Raw genomic sequence first — 22,528 nt, forward strand, 5'->3', positions numbered from 1 at the left:
TTCTAGGCGCTTCTATTTCCAGAATCTACTAGTTGGCCATCAGCTATAAAATTACTACGTTTTTAGCTTCTCATATGCGCGTGTATGTGTGAACACAATTATAATTGCATACTTTTGGGAGCATCTCAGATAAGATATCTGCATGTGTTTGTATGTGTGAGCGACACTTGCACAACCATTGCATACTTTCGGGAGTATCTCAGATTTATTCATGTGGTTGTGCGTTGCTTCTCCGCTGCGTATATGTACATATGTGTAGACAAAATGATTGAATTATTGATGTGCATATAAGTCACTGCTTAGCATCGGCTTAGAGATGATAGTACCCCTTAGTGCTGGTAATATTCGTTAGAGTACAAATGCGCTGTGTAGGTATGGTTGAATCGACTGATGTAAAAGGACCTCACTGAGACTGACTGTGTTCACCGAATTATTGCAATGTTTTAGTTTAGTGCAGTTGAACAACAAGATTAATGGGTGTTAATCTACCAAACGAAAACATTAAAATGGCAAATTCAGGAAGAGAAATAGAGAAAGCGCAAAGCAAGAAGAACTAAATGAAAAATTAAATATAACATGAACCTTTTTTGAAAAGAATTATAAAGACCAGCATGATTTTTGCGCTCATTAAGGTGAAGATTGTGAATTTAAGGCGATGTGAAGACAAAAGTTAAGCCGAATTTTAATGGAAGTGCCCTTTGCAGACACTTTCAACATTCGAAAATTAGCGATCGCATACAAATCAGCAGATGAACTTTTCATTCAAAGCGAATTAGGTATAGAATTTTAAATAAATAATTATCATTGTTAAGTTTTATGCGCAAGGCGAATTCAGTACCAGGCACTGTTATCCCAACAGCTGTTTGCCTCTTCTTGATTATTTTTCATACAGCGCATTGTACTTCAATATTTCAGTTAATTGAAATCAATTAAAATTTTATTTTTACTTGACATTCTTCTGTACGCCGAATTGGTACTGTTAATTCCTAGTAGAACCAAGCCATGCGTCAATAAACACATCCCGCAATAAAAAATGAGAGAGCAAAAAAAGCGTTACGTCACATTTTTGACAACATGTTTCATTTCTGACGCAGTATTCAGACTTTATTCAAATCGGAGTATTTTGCTACGTTCTTATCTCCTACTATATTACTTACCTCAAGGGTTTATTTGGTTGAAGTTTTCATTGCGTACGTATGAAAAGCTGATTGTTTCGGTCGGAGCGTATTAGTCCATCCGGATAAAATGACATAGCTGCTCTGTCGTCATATCTGCGAAAAGCTCATATAGCTCATCATTATACCTCCTTCGATACTCGCCGTCGACATCACGGACAGGACTATAAATCTTCCGGAGAATTTTGCTTTCGAATACTGAAAGAGCCATCTTCTCTTGATAACTTCCATGATTCCGAGGACACATTTCATCAGGACAGGTATGATGAGTGAATTGTAGAGCGAGATTTTTGTTCTTCGAAAAAGAAGCACTTGTTGGCAATAGTAATTCTCCGTTTGATTTCTAGGCGGACATTGTTTTTGCTTTTAATGCTGCTTCCCAATTAGACGAAATTCTTCAAAAGTAACGTAGCTACAAAGGTCACGATGAGAACAAGTACTTCGTCTCGTCCTCATTTATCGCAAGATCCACGTTTTTTGCTGCTTCACCTTATACCAACTCTTCGCCTCCATGTTTTAACAGCCCGGCTGGTATCCCGTCATTACTTGGTACCTTGTGATTTTTTAACTGGGATATTTTCATTCTCACTTTGCCATCGTTGGATGCCAGATATTGTTTTTCATCATCGGCGATCGGGGTATCGGGTTCTTCTTCCCCCACACTCTGTACGTCAGTTACCAGGTTGCCATTATCAATCCCGCAGAAATCTCCCCCGGTCTTGAAACCTTCTGTCATTAAAAGAGAATGGAATATGTATGGCAAACCGAAAATAATAATAAAAATATTTTTTCGCTTTAAATATCCGGGGAGATAGAGCCCACTTTTCTTCCAGAATATGGTGCGCTAATGGGAGCATTAATTGGTCATCCTACATGTTTTAGGCCGACTTCGTATGTATCTGATAAGGCAGATAACTTTTTTGCTAATAAACATTTTACAGCAGAAACATAGTCGAAGGGTTTGCTAAGCCACGAAGTAAATTTTATTTTAGTTGTTCGCCGGCTTTCAAAAAAGGAAGAATAAAATTACTCGGAAAATTCAATTTTTACTCCGTCGTAGTCGTTTACTTCGGTAACAGTTATAAATACTCCAAACACTGGTAGCGAAATATGAGAGAAATGTAATAAATCGAAAAATTTCAAAAGCTCTACGTCATCAAACTTTTTTTCTTCAAATTCGATTACAAATACAACAATTCCGGAATGCGTGATCTTGGCTCATTTGTTTATGGAACCAGACCTTTGATAACACTACTGGACCGAACAGCACTTTCTCACTAATTTGAGGTCGCTGATTTTAAACTTGCAGTCAAGTTGCTTCAAGCAGCTAAATATTTTTTAAATAAGGATATTATGCCAAAAAAACACTTCTAAGTTGATATATTACCAATGTAGGTGTAATAACTGCTGTAGTCCATTGCTTTCTATTATGAGTTCATCAAGAAGAATGTCTGCAAACAATCTAAACAGTTCTTGTTTTATTTGTGGCGCTTATATATTCAAGGCATTTCGTTTGAATCCGTCAGACCTGATGAAACGGCTTATACGGATTTATTCGATTCCTCATATGAAACTTATATCAAACCTAGGATTCCAAGTTTGGTATGTAAAAGTTGAGTTGAGCCATTACGCTTTCGGCCAAAAAACCTCATTTTAAGAACCTAACTCCTATGATATGACGTGGACCGTCTGACCATCTCAGTATCTGTTATTTCTGGGTGGAACGCAGGAATAAACCGCTGAAATCTGGATGCATTTATCGCAATCAACTGAGTGCTGTTCGAGCAGCCCTAAGCTACACCTGTACCATTTTCCTGAAAATTAAGGCGTTCTCGGTAAAGAGCAAGGCGAGTGCTTTTACCACTGCTGTTCCAGCAGTCCTAAGCTCCACCTGAACCGTTTTCCTGAAAATTAAGGCGTTCTCGGTAAAGAGCAAGGCGAGTGTTTTTACCAGGACTTCTGCACTATGGAAGAGTAATATCAAGCACACTGGAAATCATTCTAAATGGATTTATCCCAACCTACTGACTGCTGTTTGATTAGTCCATAGCTACCTGGGCCATTTTTTTTTTTTTTTTTGAAAGTTAGCGCATTCTCTGTGAAGAGTAAGGGAGGGTTTTTCACCAGGATCTCCGCACTATATAAACATATAAACTGGGCCAAGCTGGACGAAGCATTTTTTGTCATAAAAGAAAAAATCAAAAAATTGCTCCTTGACAGCCACGCCCCTTCCAATTGATATTCATTCTATACAGTCAACGACTACAAAGTCTTGATGGGATCCAAAATGAATAGTACAAACAACGCTTACTTGGAGATAAAATGGAGAATCCTCTTATCAAGAAGTGCAATTAACAAAAACAACGCTCTTAAAAAGCGGATGTACATAAATTCTCTGTTCACTTAAAATCGATCAAAGCTCGAAGGGGTTTCATTATTATCTTATGGCGCTGTCAAAGTTTTGGAACGCCGCCAAAGTCGCGTCTTCGCTTGTTATCGGTCTTTGAAAAGTATGAAATGTATAAATCAAATCTTATAGTATAAAATAGGAGGGCGCCCTACTCCTTATAATTTTTCGTGATCCGCAAGTCAGCAACATTTGGTTAGAAACACACATGCAACGCAAGCGTGTTGGGAGCAGCTTACATATTCCCGATATGCTCTGAAGAGACATCATAAAAAAACCCAGTAGAAGAGGCTTTCATGGTATGATGAAAACTGCTGTCGCATTGTCCATTCGTTCCGCACTGTTTCATTTTTTTATACTCAGCGTGCTTTGTGCACAGAGTATATTAACTTTGATTGGATAACGGTTGGTTGTACAGGTATAAGGGAATCGAGATAGATATATACTTTCATATATCAAAATCGTCAGTATCGAAAAAAAATTTGATTGAACCATGTCCGTCCGTCCGTCCGTTAGCACGATAACTTGAGTCAATATTGAGATATCTGCACCAAATTTTGTACACTGGTTTAGCTGGACCCAGAATAGATTGGCATTGAAGATGAGCGAAATCGGATGATAACCATGCCCCCTTTTTATATATATAAAATTTTGGAAAACACAAAAAACCTGATAATTTAGTAAATAATACACCTAGAATGTTGAAATTTGACGTGTGGGCTGACCATATTGAGACTGTTGATAAAAATTTTGAAAATTTTTTCAAAATGGGCGTGGCACCACCAACTTATGATAAAATCAATTTTACAAATATTATTAATCATAAATCAAAAATCGTTAAACCTATCGTAACAAAATTCGGCAGAGAGGTTGCCTTTACTAAAGGAATGACTTGAAGAAAAATTAACGAAATGTGTTAAGGACTACGCCCACTTTTATATAAAAGATTTTAAAAAGGGTCGTCGACGAATAAAATAAGCTATATCTTTGCAAAAAATAGCTTTATATCAATGGTATTTCATTTCCCAAGTGAATTTATAACAATAAATAGGAAAAACTACAAATTTAAAAAATGGGCGTGGCACCGCCCCTTTTACGACTAAGCAATTTACTATGTTTCGAGAGCCATAACTCGAAGAAAAATTAACGGTTCGTAATAAAATTTGGTACACAAGTTTTCCCTATAGCAGGAAATATTTCTAGGGAAAATGGACGAGATCGGTTAATAAAGACCACGGCAACTTAGATACAAAACAAATTTAAAAGGGTCGTAGACTTGGATAATAAGCTATAACTTAGCAAAAAATAGTTTTGAATCAATGATATTTCACGTATCAAGTTTTACTGTAAGAGGAAATGAGGAGACATTTTTCTTTTAAATGGGCGGTGCTACGTGTAATGTAGAAAAGTAATTTATCTGAAATGAAATGTGCAATTGAAGCTCACGCTGAGTATATAATGTTCGGTTACACCCCAACTTAGACACCTTTACTTGTTTTTATTGGTGCTGATGATGTTGATTTCGTTTTGTGATACAAGCTGGTGGTCTATTTGAAAATGTGTCAACAAAATTGTAACATTTTACAGCCATTGTAATTAATAACAAAAACAAAAAGAACTTTTCTAGCTTTGTTAGTTTGGCCAAATTTGGCATTGTAATTACAATAAAAGGAAAATTTGTTTTGAAAATAATTACTAAACAAAATATACCTGTTACTGACAGTGTAACTTTTAAGTAATTGAAAAACCACAACCACGTGTATATACACTAGACTGGGTTGGTCCCCATCCAAAAAAAAAAGTTGCTAATGTCGGCCCCTAAATTTGAAGATTATGTTGAGAGGGTTTCGCAAAAATTTTTTTTAATTTTTTTTGATCCTTCGAAATACAGCCGAAAATGTTTTTTCGTTGTAACTTGGTTATTTGACGTCCGATTTTTAAAGTTGATATTTCATTATTTTGGCCTTGAGAAGCTTCACAATTCCGTTTTATGTCCTTTTAAGCTATGAAGTCGTTTTCACATGATTAGGTCAGCTAACAAAATTTTACCCCCCCCCCCCCCCCCCTAATGTATGTTTTTTTCCTTACCAAACGATAGTACTTAAAAATTCAAGAAAATGTTGCTTAGAAACAATATTACTAAAATAATAAACAAAGAAGTTATAACAATTTCAATATTTATTGCAACTGTTATTTTACCTGATTCTTATTATACTTAGACCTGAAATTCATGATATTTTTGGAGGAAAAATTGCAGGGTTTGCATTGAAAAGTTAATAAAGATATGCCAAATATCATGAATAGGGGAAGTCAAAGTAAATAAATGAGTCAAACCTGTTGTTTCGTATTTATAATAATAACACTATCCGACAAAATCAACTTTTTTTCTGGGTATTGGACAAAACCCACTTTTTCGTAGAGATTGGGGCTTAAGTAAACAAAGTACTATCTCCGTTTTTCTAACTTAGCCTCCAAAAAAAAAAAATATCGGCTTACGAAGTTCGAAATTCGAAATTCTACATTTCGAAATTATATTTTTTTGTGAACGCGTTCAGCAAATAAAATTTTGTTAGCTGACCTAATCATGTGAAAACGACTTCATAGCTTAAAAGGACATTAAACGGAAATGTGTAGCTTCTCAAGGCCAAAATAATGACATATCAATTTTAAAAATCGGACGTCAAATAACCAAGTTACAACGAAAACCCTTTTTGGCTGTATTTCGAAGGATCAAAAAAAAATTTTAAAAATGTTTCCGAAACCCTCTCAACATTATCTTCAAATTTAGGGGCGGACATTAGCAAATTTTTTTTTCGACCCAGTCTAATATACACCTATATTATAAATATAGAATAAACACATACTCATATACATATATTGGCTTATCTGTTTACCTCTGGTTTATTTTTGAAGCCAAGAAAGCATTCTAAAAATTTTATGTTTGCATAGAGATTAGTTTAATATTTGCCTTTTTCTTCAATATCAAATGTAAACAATTTATTTATTATTTATTCTTCTGTTTATTTATTTACAGAGTGAAGTATTTGATGAAATTGATTTGTCCGATTTATGTACGGCTGAATGTAGTATAAAGAACGTAAATCACAGCTTTCAGGTACGTTGTTTAAATAATTGTGTATGTATTTAGCATTATACAATTGTTTTTGATATTGATACTTGAGAAAAATTAAAAAATTAAGCTTATTAAGCGCGCCTTTAAATATTTCACACAATTTGAATTGAAAAACATATTTTAAACTTATGTACCAAAAATTGTGTATGAAAAGAATAGCAACAAAAGGGAAATACTTAGAGAAAGTTTACAAAACATGCTTTAACACCAGTATGAAGTACGAGTGTTTGAGATTTCGAGTTAAAAACTCAGATCAGGAAAAGCTAGCTGATTTGAAAGTGGATTTCAGAAACATGTCCTAGTAACCAACGCCGCACGATCGGGTATTTGGTCAATCTAGCAGCCCAAAATTTAAAACAGCAGTTATTTCTGTTCAAAAAGTGGTTGTCTCGCTTCATTGTTATAAATGGAAATATTGGAGAATAAATGAACGGTGTTCCACACAGAATTACTATGGATCGGGCCACCGGTTTAGGATGGACCCGGGGTAATTTTTTGGCATTACATGAGATATGTCAATATGGGTATCAAAAGAAATGTATTATACTCCGCATTTCTATTGACATTTTTAAGTAGGGTTGCCACTTAGGGTTGCCACCTCAGCTTCTATTTATACTCAGCTGAACAGAGCTCACAGAGTATATTAATTTTATTCGCAAAACGGTACCCTGTAACGGCATAGACTAATCGAGATAGATATAGACTTCTATATATCAAAATGATGTGGGCGAAAAAAAAAATTCATTTAGCCATGTCCGTCCGTCCGTCCGTAAACACGATAGCATACATAACAGTAAATTTTGATGTATCTTGATGAAATTTGGCATGTACGTTCCTGGGCACTCATCTCAGATCGCTACTGAAAATGAACGAAATCGTACTATAACCACGCCCACTTTTTTGATATCGAAAATTTCGAAAAACCGAAAAACTGCGATAATTCATTACCAAGGACGGATAAAGCGATAAAATTTGGTAGGTGGGTTGACCTTATGACGCAGAATAGAAAATTAGTAAAATTTTGAACAACGGGCGTGGCACCGCCTACTTTTAAAAAAAGGTAATTTAAAAGTTTTGCAAACTTTAATTTGGCAGTCGTTGAAGATATCACGATGAAATTTGGTAGGAACGTTACTCCTATTACTATATGTGTGCTAAATAAAACTTAGCAATATCGGATAACGAACATGCCCACTTTAAAAAAAAATAATTCTAAAAGCAAAATTTTAACAAAAATTTAATATTTTTACAGTATATAAGTAAATTATGTCAACATTCAACTCCAGTAATGATATGGTGCAACCAAATACAAAAATAAAAGAAAATTTCAAAATGGGCGTGGCTCCGCCCTTTTTCATTTAATCTGTCTAGAATACTTTTAATGCCATAAGTCGAACAAAAATTAATCAATCGTCGAAAAATTTGGTAAAGGCATAACTTCTATGACGATAATTGCTTTCTGTGAAGATGGGTGAAATCGGTTAAAGCCAAGCCCAGTTTCTATACACAGTCGACCGTCTGTCCTTCCGCTCGGCCCTTAACACGATAACTTGGTCAAAATCAATATATATTACTAAACTTAGTTCACGTACTTATCTGAACTCACTTTATCTTGGTCCTAAAAATGGGCGAAGTACGACAATGACCACGCCCACTTTTTTGATATTGAAAATTGCGAAAAATTTAAAAAAAATGCCATAATTCTATACCAAATACGAAAAAAGGGATGAAACATGGTGATTGGATCGGTTTTTTGACGCAAAGTATAACTTTATAAAAATCTTTGTAAAGTTGGTGTGACATCTACCATATTAAGAAGAAGAAAATGAAAAAGATTTGCAGGGCGAAATCCAAAGCCCTTGGAATCATGACAGGAATACTGTTCGTGGTATTACATATATGTATAAATTAGCTGTGCCGGACAGATGATGTTCTGGGTCACCCTGGTCCGATATCTCGAAAACGCCTTCATATACTACAACTAAAGTTCACTCCCTGCTAAAACCCTCATTAGTACCTTCAATTTGATACCCATATCATACAAGCACATTCTAGAGTCATTCCTGGTCCAACTTTATGGCGATTTCTCGAAAAGGCGTCCACCTGTAGAACTATGACCCGCTCCCTTTTAAAATACTCTTAATTACTTTCCATTTCATACCAATGTTATACAAACACATTGCAGGGTTACCCTAGGTTCATTTTCCTACATGGTGATTTTCTCTTATTTTGTCTCCAAAGCTGTCAGCTGAGTATGTAATGTTCGGTTACACCCGAACTTAGCCTTCCTTACTTGTTATATGCCTTTGTATATCCACTACCATCTCGGAAACGGCTTAACCGATTTGAATCAAATTTGGTACATCGATATATTATTACAATTAAGGATTTTCGCTCCTGCTTTCTAATAAATACATTTTTAGATAGGGTTGTCACCTCGTATATCCACTACGATCTCGAAAAAAAGAAAAAAAATATGTGACAACAAATTCATGGTTTAATTATTCATCATTAGTATCAATATCAATAGCAATGTCGTCCTCATCATCACATTCAATATCTATGAAAAAAGGTTCAGCAGAAAGCAGATTCTCTTGACTCTCTTTTGACAATGGCATTGATGTTTTCTTTATTCGGGGCCTCTTTCTCGTCAAAAAAGGATTCGAAGTTAAAAGCAATCCGTTCATTACATCGAAGTTGCAAGAAGTTCTTGAATGTTTTCTTGTAAAACTATCACGATAAAAGCGAAAATATTTGTTCCTTGCTTCACTGGCTTTTTCTGATAATTGGCCGATAGGCAATAAAGAATTTTCGATAACAGTTGCGCCGTGTATTCGAATTTCGTGTACTGTGGGAGACATCGGATACCAAGAATAAGGGCTAACACACAGCTTTGCAGTTTTCATGACACCAGAACTTTCATGTTCATTGTTCAGAAAATGAACCCTTATACTATACTATAAAAATGTGTCTACTCATTGTGAGTCCACACGTTAGCTCAGAATCCTTAAAAGTATAGATTTAAGAATTCTCGAAACTATTTTATCTGACGTTTTTCTGACAAGCTAGTTGAATAGTAGTCTAAATAGGAGTTAGTAAATTGCATGTATCAGCTTCCTTAACGATTGAAATCCAAGTGTTCTTTGCACTTTGATAAGAAAAGGGATACGGCAAACTGGGCCAACTATCGCGGAATCAGCCTTCCTAAAATAGCATATACGCTGTTGTCAAGTGTATTGTGCGAAAATTGAAGCCCATCTTGAATCGGCTAATTGAACCTTATCAGTTCGGCTTCAGACCTGAGAAATCTACCAACGACCAGATTTTCACAATACGCCAAAAAAGAATCGATTTTAAAGCCGCCTTCGACAACACGAAACGGAGATGCCTATATGGCGTTTGTCTGAATTTATTTTCCCGGCAAAACTTGTTCCACAAAAAGTAAGAAACGTCAAGTCCGAATGAAAATGATGAAGAATATCTACCATTGCTAGACGTAATCGCTTGGAGGCGAATGGTTTGTCTGAGATATCGTTCGCAATACAGAATGAAGCCCTAAATTACTCTGCCGATACTTTTAGTTGACTAATTCACGAGTCGCATTTTCGAAAGGGCACATCAGCGCCTATTGAAATCAGCTTGATCGAGCCAAACCAATTTCTCAACTAGCGATAGGCGATTTTAAGTTTATCTGAAGCGCTTTAGCTCATTCGGTACAATTGGGATGGACATTGCAATTCCAAGTAGAGTTTTCTTCATATGTGCATAGAGTGTAGGATATTAATGTCTTGAAACATAAAATAAGCGCATCAAGTCCTTCCAATTCGTAACTTGTTATATAATAAAAAATATGATATTGTGACGAATATTAGTGACATTAAGTGATACTCCCATCACTAATCTGATACTAAGTAAATAAGGCCGCAACAACAATAAAGCAATCTGCTACACTTGTATGTACATAAACAAATTAATCATTATGTCTGCACACATACGTGCGGGGCAACAGAGAGAGATACTCACAAGCGCACGTCATCATCAGCTGCTCACATATACACACGCATATGGATACAAATTGCAAATATACGTGTATATACCTAGTAAACAAGCATCAGGTTCACGAAATTACTAGACCTTAGGAGAAATGGGTGAACGAGGTAACCGAACAATATAAAAGCGGTACAGGCTGAGGCATCACGAATCAGTTTGAGTTAAGCAAGCTATCAGTAAGCGAAGCATAAGTGTTATTGTGAAGTAATTTAATAAAGGCCATTTTGCATTATTGAAGAGTGGAGTTATTTATTCAACAGTTTAGTGATTCGAACTTAGCAGAAGGTTGCAAATAAGAAGAATTGCAAGTAAATTCGTTACAATGTAATAAATTTTTTTGAACCAGATTTTGCACGAGAATCAGTAAAACATACTTATAAATTAGTAATAAATTGCCATCATACTTAAGGTCTCCTTAATCAAAATATCTGCCGTACTTACGTAGTTAGTAAAAATTTTAATGATTGCTTTGTTTTTATAAAACACGACCAATTTATTTCATATTCATTCTCTCTTAATTATGCTTTTTGGTCAAATCGCCTTTCGCTGGTAATTAATATGCAAACATTTACATTTACTCAATGCGCTTCGAAAAAAAAGTATGAAAGAATATGCATTTGATCGAGTTAAACCGCGTTTGAATTCTTTTTCCTCATTTTAAATAGGATTCAAGTGATTTAATTGGTTTCACTTGTGTGCTCTGCTAATAACATGATGAATATTTAATAGCACTCTGTTAACATCAACCCACCAAAACGTTAGCTAGTATTGTATGAATGTGTATGTGTAAATCTGAATGATCTGCAGGAAATGAGAGCAATAAATGTCTGGAATTATTTGAAACACTTAGTAAAATGTAAATCACAATTTTTTCAAGATTTTATCAATTTGATTGAAAATTCTATGAGTTTGACTTGTCACTCCTCTTGATGCCTTACCATTTTTCCGGGGAGTATAGCAGGTATTAGCAAAACTGTTAATTTGACAGTTAGTCATAATATTGTAACGATCTAGTGCAATTCCGCTTATAGCTAAACTGCTGAATAAATAACTCCAATATTCAATAATGCAAAATGTTCTTTATTAGACTACTTTGAAAATACTTCCAATAACACTTATACTTCGCAACTGATAGCGTGCTTCAATCAAACTGATTTCCCATACCTCAGCTGGTGCTGCTTTTATACTCTTTGGTTTCCCCGTCGGCATAATTCTCGTCGTTTCTGCTTCTAGAATTTACTACTTGTTCACCAGCTATTAACCACAGATGCACGTTGATAGTTTCTCATATGCCCGTGTATATGTGAGTGATACTTCGACCGATGATTGTATACTTTTGTGAGCATCTCAGATATATACATGTGTTTGCGCATATCTCTCCGCTTCTTTGTTTATGTAGATACAAGTGAATGCTTAGTATCGGCTTAGAGATGATAGTATGGCTTAGTGTTGCTAATATTCGTCACAATATCCTCCTTTGTGTGGATTATTGTGCCCACTTGATCGCTTACTAGATATTGGAAACTTAGAATTGTTTGCCTAAAAAATTGGTGTTGCTAAGTAAAATTTAGTGAATCTTCCAAATTCCGGTGAGAGAAACCTAAGAAAAAATACACAAATTTCGAGAAAGTCATGGAGTGGGAGTGGGAGTGGGTTCGGTAGTGGGTGGAAGATATATGCCATAAGGGATGGACAATAATAAAAATAAAATAAAATCAAAGATAAAATAGAAGAGAATGGGATGGAAAGTGAAAACGTGAACCGAGAGTCTTTTTTTGATATGTGGGCAAACCAATTTTTGGGCAGCACAGTCTGCCTGGTATTCTAGTATATCTTATAATATAAGGCCACCGAAAGCACTGGGAAATTCTTTGTGAAAGCATCATTTCAACTTCTGAGAGATCTAAAAAAAATCAACAGCGCAACATTTTTATTTGCTTTTTATTTAACTTGACTCTGTGTAACCAGCGTTACAAGTTTTGTCAATGAAATTTAAGTAACTTCCTGATAAGCTAGAAGCTTGAAACTTGGATAGTATAGAAAATAGTTCAGAAAATAAGAAGAAAAAACTCCGATAGGTGACACATGGATCGAAATATTTCAAAAAATCGCATTTGTGATCCGATTTGGCTCATATTTGGAACACGTTTTATATACATGAATAGAAATCGACGTAGGTTAGGTTAGGTTGGGTGGTAGCTTCCCTGATAGGGGAACCTCACTTGGATAACATGACGGTCCGTTGTGATACCACATATAATAAACTAAACTAATGGTGACGTAGAAATAACTACTTAGAGAATGATCTCGATCTCAACCATGGATAGCTCCTCGGGAGATCCAAGTGAGTCACGACCGAAATACTTTCGCCTAGTTCTGGCAAAAGCTGGGCAGTCAAGCATATAGTGATTTGGTGATTCCACCTCATCATCCTCCATACAGCTGCAGCAGGATGGAATTTCCAAGCGACATAGGAAATAAAATAAAAATACTCGTTGGGCTTGTGAAATTTTGGTTTATAGTCAACCGCTCATATCTTTACAAATCATATTTTGATATATGTATAAGTAAGACCAACTGAACATTAATCACGTTATGTACACCTCACGTTTTTAGAAATTTTACACGCCCAACGCTTTTATTTATTTGTCTGATCAACGCCCTAGATTAATGAGGAGTGTGATGACTAGTAACTAAGACATACCTAATTGTTTTCTATATTGTTGTATTGTTATTACTTAATGTAAGTATGTTTTTAATTTATTTTCCTTTTTACTTAAGTATTATTTAAGAATTCATGACACAAAACGTCATTAAATGGCCAACTGTTCAAACAATAAAAATTTTTGGGAATTTGATTAGATAATTTTCAGCTTCATTCATGAAAACTATGTGGTCTTGGACAGAGCGGACGGCAGCGCCGTCATTATGTGGTGGCTAGAACTTAAGCTATTTTTCTAAGCCATCTGGTTTCATTTCCCACAAAGTCACTCAATTAATAGATTCGTATACATGTTGCATATATGTACATGAATAAGCACACATACGGATTGTTAGTTGGGGTTTTTATACTCAGCTGAGCAGAGCTCACAGGGTGTATTAACTGTGTTCGCATAACGGTACCACGTAACGGCATAAACTAATCGAGATATATATAGACTTCTGTGGTGTAGAGGTGTCTTAATGAAGTTTTGTATGTAGTTTCCTGGGCATTCGTCTCAGATCGCTACATAAAATGAAAGAAATCGGACTATAACCACGCCCACTTTCGGAAAACCGAAAAAGTGCGATAATTCATTACCAAAGGCGGATAAACCGATAAAAATTTGTAGGTGTATTCGCTTGCGATGCAGAATAGAAAATTAGTAAAATTTTGGACAATGGGCGTGGCAACTCCCACTTTTAAAAGAAGGTAATTTTAAAGTTTTGCAAGCTTTAATTTGGCAGTCGTTGAAGATATCACGATGAAATTTGGCAGGAACGTTACTCCTATTACTGTATGAACGCTTAATAAAAATTAGCAAAATCGGAGAACGACCACGCGCACTTTTAAAAAAAAAAATTTTTTTAAGTCAAATTTTAACAAAAAAATTTATTTCTTTACAGTATAGAAGTAAATTATGTCAACATTTAACTCCAGTAATGATATGGTGCAACAAAATACAAAAATAAAAGAAAATTTCAAAATGGGCGTGGCTACGCCCTTTTTCATTTAATTTGTCTAGAATACTTTTAATGCCATAAGTCGAACAAAAATTTACCAATCTTTGTGAAATTTGTTAAGGGCATATGACGATGACTGTTTTCTGTGAAAATGGGCGAAATCCGTTGAAGCAACGCCCAGTTTTTATTAACAGTCGACCGTCTATACTTCCGCTCGGCCCTTAATACGATAAATTGAGCATAAATCGATATATCTTTACTAAACTTAGTTCACGTACTTATCTGAACTGAGTTTATATTGGTAATAAAAATGGGCAAAATCTGCATATGACCACGCCCACTTTTTCGATATCGAAAACTACGAAAAATTAAAAAAATGCCATAATTCTATACCAAATATGAAAAAAGAGATGAAACATGTTAATTGGATTGGTTTATTGACGCAAAATATAACTCTAGAAAAAACTTTGTAAAATGGGTGTGACATCTACCATATTAAGTAGAAGAAAATGAAAACGTTCTGCAGGGCGTAATCCAAAGCCCTTGGAATCATGACAGGAATACTGTTCGTGATATCACCCTGAGCCCACATTTTAGTCCGCCTTCACATATACAACTTAGGGCTACTCCCTTCTAAAATACTCATTACATCTTTCATTTGATACCCATATCGTACAACCAAATTCTAGAGTCACCCCTGGTCCACCTTAATGGCGATATCTCGAAAAGGCGTCCACCTATAGAGTTACGGCCCACTTCCTTTTTAAATACTCATTAACACCTTTCATTTGATACCCATATCGTACAAACAAATTCTAGAGTAACACCTGGTCTACCTTTATGGCTATAACTCGAAAAGGAGTTCACCTATAGAACTAAGGCCCACTTCCTTTTTAAATACCCATTAACACCTTTCATTTTATACCCATATCGTACAAAACAAATTCTGGAGTCACCCCTTGTCCACCTTTATGGCGATATCTCGAAAAGGCGTCCACCTATAGAATTAAGGCCCACTTCCTTTATAAATACTCATTAACACCTTTCATTTGATACCCATATCGTACAAACAAATTCTAGAGTAACACCTGGTCTACCTTTATGGCTATATCTTGAAAAGGAGTTCACCTATAGAACTAAGGCCCACGCCGTTTTAAAATACCCATTAGCACCTTTCATTTGATACCCATACCGTACAAACAAATTCTAGAGTCAGCCCTGGTCCAGCTTTATGGCGATATCCCTAAATGGCGTCCACCTATAGAACTATGGCCCACTGCCTTTTAAAATACTCTTTAATAACTTACATGTGTATCAATGTCATAAAAACACATTCCAGGGTTACCCTAGGTTCATTTTCCTACATGGTGATTTTCCCTTATTTTGTTCCCATAGCTCTCAGCTGAGTATGTAATGTTCGGTTACACCCGAACTTAGCCTTCCTTACTTGCTTCCCTTATTTTGTCTCCAAAGCTCTCAACTGAGTATGTAATGTTCGGTTACACCCGAACTTAGCCTTCCTTATTTGTTGATTTATGTGTTTACCAGAAAAATATCTTGTAAATTATATACATACATACATATATAGCTTTCGAAATTAAGCCGATTTTTGGTGAATGAAAGTTTCGTCATTAAATATGTATGTACCAACAGAATGCAATAACACTCAAAACATTGAAAAATTTATTGCTTCATATTAAGCTTGCGATTGATAGCGTGAGCAGCAAATTGCTTTCAATTTCGCAGCAAAATGTAATGTATTTGACAAAACTTTCTGTGCAATTAATTATTAATGTAAATTTGTATTAGGTAGGTAAGTATGTATGTTCTATGCGTACAAAAAATGTACAGCTGTTAAAGCTTTTTAATTCTGTTATGCGACTAATTTGATAATTACTTAATTATTACCAACTTAATTATTATTATTTAATTATTACCAACTTCACACAAAAGCTTAATTAAGCCATACACTTTTTTAATGAAATAATTCAAGATAATATGTTCCGTCGTTACTCCTTATAAGAGAGCGGAGAGATGTCAATGATAGGAACTCCGAACTCCCTTTATCCGAACCGAGCCTATTTGATGATTTGCAGTCAGAGAATATACTTATTCGGTTTTATTTCGACAGAATCTTCCCGATATCAGGCCTCCACATGAACTAAAAATGACTTCACCACAGGAAAAGGCGTTGCTGAGGAAGGTAGTTTTCTTGTTTATTTTTAATATTTGACCGCTGAGCCCGCCTTGAAAGGCAGGTGTTCGTACGAACAAGATGATGAACTTTAGATTTTTGTTTATAGGCAGGATAAGAGAAGGAGAATGAATCGTAAGTCAAGGAAAACCAAAGCGATGCGTCGGACTTGAGTAGCGTAAGTAGTCGAAAGTTAACGAGGTCTGTGATGAAACGGCATGTGACTCTTACGGGAAAAATTAATTAGAGAAGGACACGGAGCAGATGGACTAAGGGAGCTCTGCCGCATTACTGTGTAGCACTAAGAATTGTCCAATGCCTGCGGGCAGTGGTCAACCTAATAGAATTTTAGGGTGAGTGTTTGGAATGGGCTCTTGAGGCGAAAGAAGTAAGTCCAAGGCAGTCAAAGAGCAGTCAAAGAGCAGTAATGACCTTGTTCAAGGGCTGCGAGGCAGGTCAGATGCAAAGACAAAACAAATAGGTCTAAAGCACCGCAAAAACGCGGGAGCAGCTACCACGAAAACTGCAAGTCAGAGAAAGAACATGAAAAGTGGCAATATACCAATAACGCTAGTAAAAGTAGGAGATAATTCAAAGGGAGGTAACGCAAAGAATCTCCGGATTTCTCTGAGGTGCCAAAGAAGGGTAATACTATGATGAATACAGCTATTGTTGAAATGAAGTGTCATGTGGGAAGCAGTCACTGATTGTGGCGCTGGTTGATAGTAGCATTCTTTTAGGATAGATGCCTACTGAAAAGGGATCTGCAGAAAAAGAGCTTGAAAGTTAGTGGTCAAAATGATAAAAAAGAACTTAGTAAGCCGTTACGCACTTTTGTTCTGGTTGAGCGATACAAAGAGCTTGCGGCCAACGTCATAAGCGCGGTAGCAAATGTGCACCACAATACGTGGATAAGGAGTCGATGCAAATGACAAACGTGAGTCTCTTTTTTGTTACATATTGCGAAGAAATTTGCTGATAGTTAACAGACGATGGGGTCTATATCTATACGCATTGCTTTATGCTATAACGGGATAATGGTTGTATCCCAACAGTGTTAAACACCCTTGGGAAAATGTTGTCTATAAAGGGATTTCTTATAAATAATAAAAAAAAGCAGCAAAATATTTTAATGGGGGAGGCGCAGCGACTCTCCTTTTCACTTCAATTTCGCTTGGTGCTACATACAGCGGAGTATTAAAACTATTAATTAAGACATAACGAAGAATTCCATATACATTTCTTTGACGGAAGGATGAATTTATTATATTTGCTGTTGTAGCGCCAATATACGTCGTAAAGTTCTCGAAAAGAGTTAAGCAAATGGCAGTCACTCACATATGAGTTAGTACTATTTCCATGCTAATACCGGGCTGCAATGGCACACAATTACAATTATTCAATGGTATTCAAAATAAATAAATGCAATGCGTGCTAACTTCCAAAGTGAGTTTAGGCCGGGCTTTTCTTCTAATTTGCGTTGTGCTTCTTTAATTTTGCCAATGAATGGGTGGGACATTCGTTACGCTGACTCCGAACGGAATTTGCAAGGCAGATGAATTTTCACTGAGAAGTTTGCCAAATCACTGCCGAGGCATGATGTTCCTATGACCGCGGGTTGAACCCAGCACCTTTAGGTGGAGCACGCTACCACTACACTAAGGGGGATGAAATGGTATTACGTTCACACTTATGCTTGGTGTTGTACGTGACTGTACTCTATTTAGTTTGTATAGGTTGCATGTTAGTTTACAAAAGCGTAAATTGTTATCAATCAATTAGATTGTACGTTTAAGTATTTTATTATGGCGCCGTTTGAATACTAATAATTTAATAACAGCTTACGATGCCTTACAGAATGCTATCAGCGCCCATATTTTCCACTGACTTGTCGAATCGCCCGCCCTTGCTCGGTCCTTAATTGCTTTCATTCAGTTTGTAACCATTCACAGGAAAGCATGCAACAAAAAAATTTAGTTGGTTCTAACTGGTAAGAGATTTGCTATGCATGAAATGAATTAAATATGGAAAATGTGTATCGTAGTATGTGTGTGTAAATTTATGTACGTGTCGATTGTTTATTTGACGCCAAATAATTAATTGCGATAATTTTAGTGAGCAATTTTTGAAAAAAAAGTTTTTAATGAACACGAAATTTACAAAAAAAAAGTGGTATCAATGTGGAAAGGTTTTTATTTGAAACATGCCCGTTTGCTCGTCCGTTCCTTAACATGAAGATATTTTTAATAAACTTAGTATATATATAGATGATAGGAATGCCTACTTTTAAAAAATCTAACAAGTCGAAGAGTTAGTCTAGTGAATTGAATTTGCGGTAAATATAAGATAGCGCGAAACTGCCTACATTTAGTAAAAGTAAACTAAAATGTTAATATCATCTTAAAATTTGACAGAGGTATTGTTCATGCTATTATAAATAGACCTAAGCTAAAGTCTCTTGTTGTATGACAAAAACTTCTGCCGAGAGACCGGGGACAAGTAGAGCTCTAGGCGCCATTCTAATGCATAGTTTCCTGGAACCGGAAAAAAATTTTAAAATCAATGCAAATTTTGAGAGATCTATTACTTGTACTTTGCAAGACTGAAATGGACTGGGCTACAGAACTGCATTCTAAAAAAGTGCTTAAAATTTTAACTAAAAAAATCGAAATTTTCGTAAATTTTTCTCGAATTTTCGAGATTTTTTTCGAAAAAGTATTGAGATAGGTTTGTAGTATTCCAGTTATCAAATTCAAACGACTTTGTACTTAAATTAGTTAAAGTGAAAAAAAGTAATTTAATTGACTAAATTTGATATAAACTTCCACGGCTTTTCTGTTTATATATTATCTATTTGTATATTGTGGCGAATATTATAATCACTGTGATGTTAGTAAATAATCCCAACAACAAAAAAAAAAAGCAGACACACTTATGTACAAGGGAACAAAGAATATTCCATACACATAACCGGCAGCTTGAAGAATCATAGAGGTTATTTCACATACATATATGTAGCCGGCAGCTAAGAGCAGAAGTTTTTATTCACACATTCACACGCATATGGTTAGAAGAAAAAAAAAACATAAAATACAGATATACATGTATATAGCTAAATAAGCAAGCATCAGATACAATTGTTCTAGAAGCCATGCTTGTGAAAAGTAAACCTTATTAGAAATATGCGAACGATGCAACAGAGAGTAAAAAAGCAGCGCAAGCTGGGGAATAATAATCAGTTTGAGTTAAACCAGTGTCGTTGCGCCAAACTTGCTCCACATATATGAGAAATATTTTGATTGGGAAACGCAACTGGTATGACGGCCTTTCCATGTGTAGCTCATCTTCCAAAGACGTTTAGGTTTGGGTTTTTACCTTTTTGGGTATGTGGTATTAAGTAACATTTCACTACAATATGAGTTTTTGAAATTATTTTATATTAAGTTGTAACAACCTCATTCTGGACTCTTTTTTTCTAAGCCAAAAAAAATTTTACTTCAGCAGTGCAAAAAACTACTATAGAATGTTAAAAAAACAGTAACAAAATTGCCTTGAATGTATCATTATGTTTTCATTTTTAAGTCAGCTCCATATATTTTGAGCATTTTGTATTTCCCCGGTTGCGCCAAATGTATTAGTTTCGGAAATATGATCTTTTAAGCGAGTGATCTCTTTTTTTTGCGATATTGGAGAGACTGGAGAATATTTCTGAATAAAAAATGAAATTTTTCAAAAGGTTTGCTATAAATGCATCCTCTGCATGTTGTAATTTTAACTTTAATTTCCTACTGCGATGCTCATGCTCTCGCTCTCACTAATACATTTACATTTAAATTTTTCCCGACCACTGATTTAAACACGCTAGTGGTGAAGTATACATAAATGAATTTGTGAAGTACTACTCCCAAAGTAGTCTTACTAAAGACAATTTTACAATACTGAATATTGAAGTTATTTATTCGACAGCTCAAATATTCGAACGTTAGCAGGAGGTGCATAGTATTATATGGAATTATCTTTGGATATTTTAATTGAAGCTTCGAGATTTTTATATTGAAACAAAGACCTTAATTTATATGAAAATATGCAAGGTAAATAATGAATTACTATAATTCAAATACCTTTTTATAATTGCCAATTTTCCTGGAAAAGCCAACTAAAAGTATTAAATGTTTTGAGAACATATTCAGGTCAAACACAATACATACATATGTACATACCTAGTACGTGTATAAATAATTTACAAAGATACATTTTGCAAACCATTTGGGATTTGTACCAAATTTCACCAGCTGTGTTTGAAACATTCCCCCATTTTACCTTAGTCAGCGCTTTTTACGCCAAATACCCTAATTTATCATAGCAGATACTTACTTGGGTTCGTGTATGAAGATTTCATGGCATTTGACCCAACTAATGACTGGACGCGTACTTGAAGGTTATTCAATTGGGACAAAAGTCATGACATCTGCATAAATTGTTGTCCTTTTTGAACTGGAGCTTGTAATTGGAATTTGGGTTCAATGAAGAAAAGAAAAAAACCCACATAAATAGCATGAGTTCCAAGTACTCGTGACGTTCGATGTGTAAGCATACATTCGTCTAGAAAATTAATGTTTTTAAGTAAATAAATGCTCGCAACATCGGTAGATTATCCAGAAACAAACAATTTCCGTCTTTTCGAGAAAATCTTCGTCGGCTTCTTATCTAATACAAACAATACTGAATATTAATTTATTATCAATAGCGAAACATAATCCTCGAGTAATCGGTTTGTAATCGAACTACAATCACCCAGTTTTGGCCCTCTAATTGATTTCCAATCGGATTGCAATCGACGGGTTGCGGATGTATAATACATTTTATATTTATGTTTAATCGGTATCTGCTTCGTAAATCACTAATAATAGATCGATAACACGCCGATAGGAAATTGGTAACACACTGATAAGAAATCAATAACTTCTCGATATCAAATCGACAAATTTTTGTTAGAAAATCGATGCCTCCCTTTTAATAAAAGACTTCAAGCTGTCAGCATTGCCCAAAAGTATATATTACTATTCACAACCGTTTCGCACATACCTCATCATTGCTAAGAGATTCGGCTGGCTTTCGATTTATTAAAAAAAAATTAATTTGTTATCCAAAAGTTATCGATATGTTATCTAAATATTAACGGCTTTTTATCGAATAACTATCGGTTTGCTTTAAAAAATTTATCGATATTTTATCAAAAAGTTTTAGATTTTTTGTCGAAGTAGTACCATTTATTATTGGTGTACTATCGATTTTTTTATCGAAACGCTTTAGATTTTTTTTCAAAAGGTTATATATTTGTTTAAAAAAATTTACCGGCCGGAGTCTTGTCAATATGCTATCGGAGCAAAATCGATTTTTTATTGAAAATTTGCACACTTTTTTCGAAAAGCTATCGATTTGTTATTAAAAAGTTATGGATATGGTATCGAAAAGTTATCGTTTTATCATGGCAGTGCTGCCAATTTGAAATCAGCGTGCTATCGGCTTTTTGGTTTTACGACTTTTTGGTTTGTTATGAAACAGCCACCGATAAAATTTCGTTAAAAAGTCGATGACACATCTCTAACCCATCGATAAGAAGTTGATAAGCAAAAAGACAAGTATATGACATGGCGATAACAGGCCGATAACAAACTAATAACTCGAACAGAGCAGTAAAACTATTGCTTGTCTATGTCGCTTATAACCGATAAAAAAACCAACGAATCCTTACTCAAAAGCCCTAAAAGTATTTGCTTCTGGTAAATTTACTTCTGTTTTGGTTTAACTTCAAGACTTGGGCGAGCTGTACTTAACTTGTTGTTCTGTTGGTTTCTGTACCGCCCAGATACCAAAGATCCGAGCCCAAGTAGCGCACGGTCGCC

At 35.2% G+C, this 22,528-nt stretch overlaps 1 protein-coding gene across 4 annotated transcripts in view; it reads left to right on the plus strand.

The window, feature by feature from the left end:
* LOC137250171 (diacylglycerol kinase eta) overlaps positions 1-22,528 on the plus strand; it is a 207,883-nt gene that overhangs the window by 132,846 nt on the left and 52,509 nt on the right. For all 4 annotated transcript variants that reach the window (XM_067782561.1, XM_067782566.1, XM_067782581.1 and 1 more), the window contains exon 2: positions 6,617-6,697. The gene's annotated coding sequence lies outside the window, so the exon portion shown is untranslated. The remainder of the gene's footprint in view (positions 1-6,616; positions 6,698-22,528) is intronic.

This window comes from Eurosta solidaginis, chromosome 1 (genome assembly GCF_040869045.1).
Source record: "Eurosta solidaginis isolate ZX-2024a chromosome 1, ASM4086904v1, whole genome shotgun sequence".
Taxonomy (NCBI): Eukaryota; Metazoa; Arthropoda; class Insecta; order Diptera; family Tephritidae; genus Eurosta; species Eurosta solidaginis.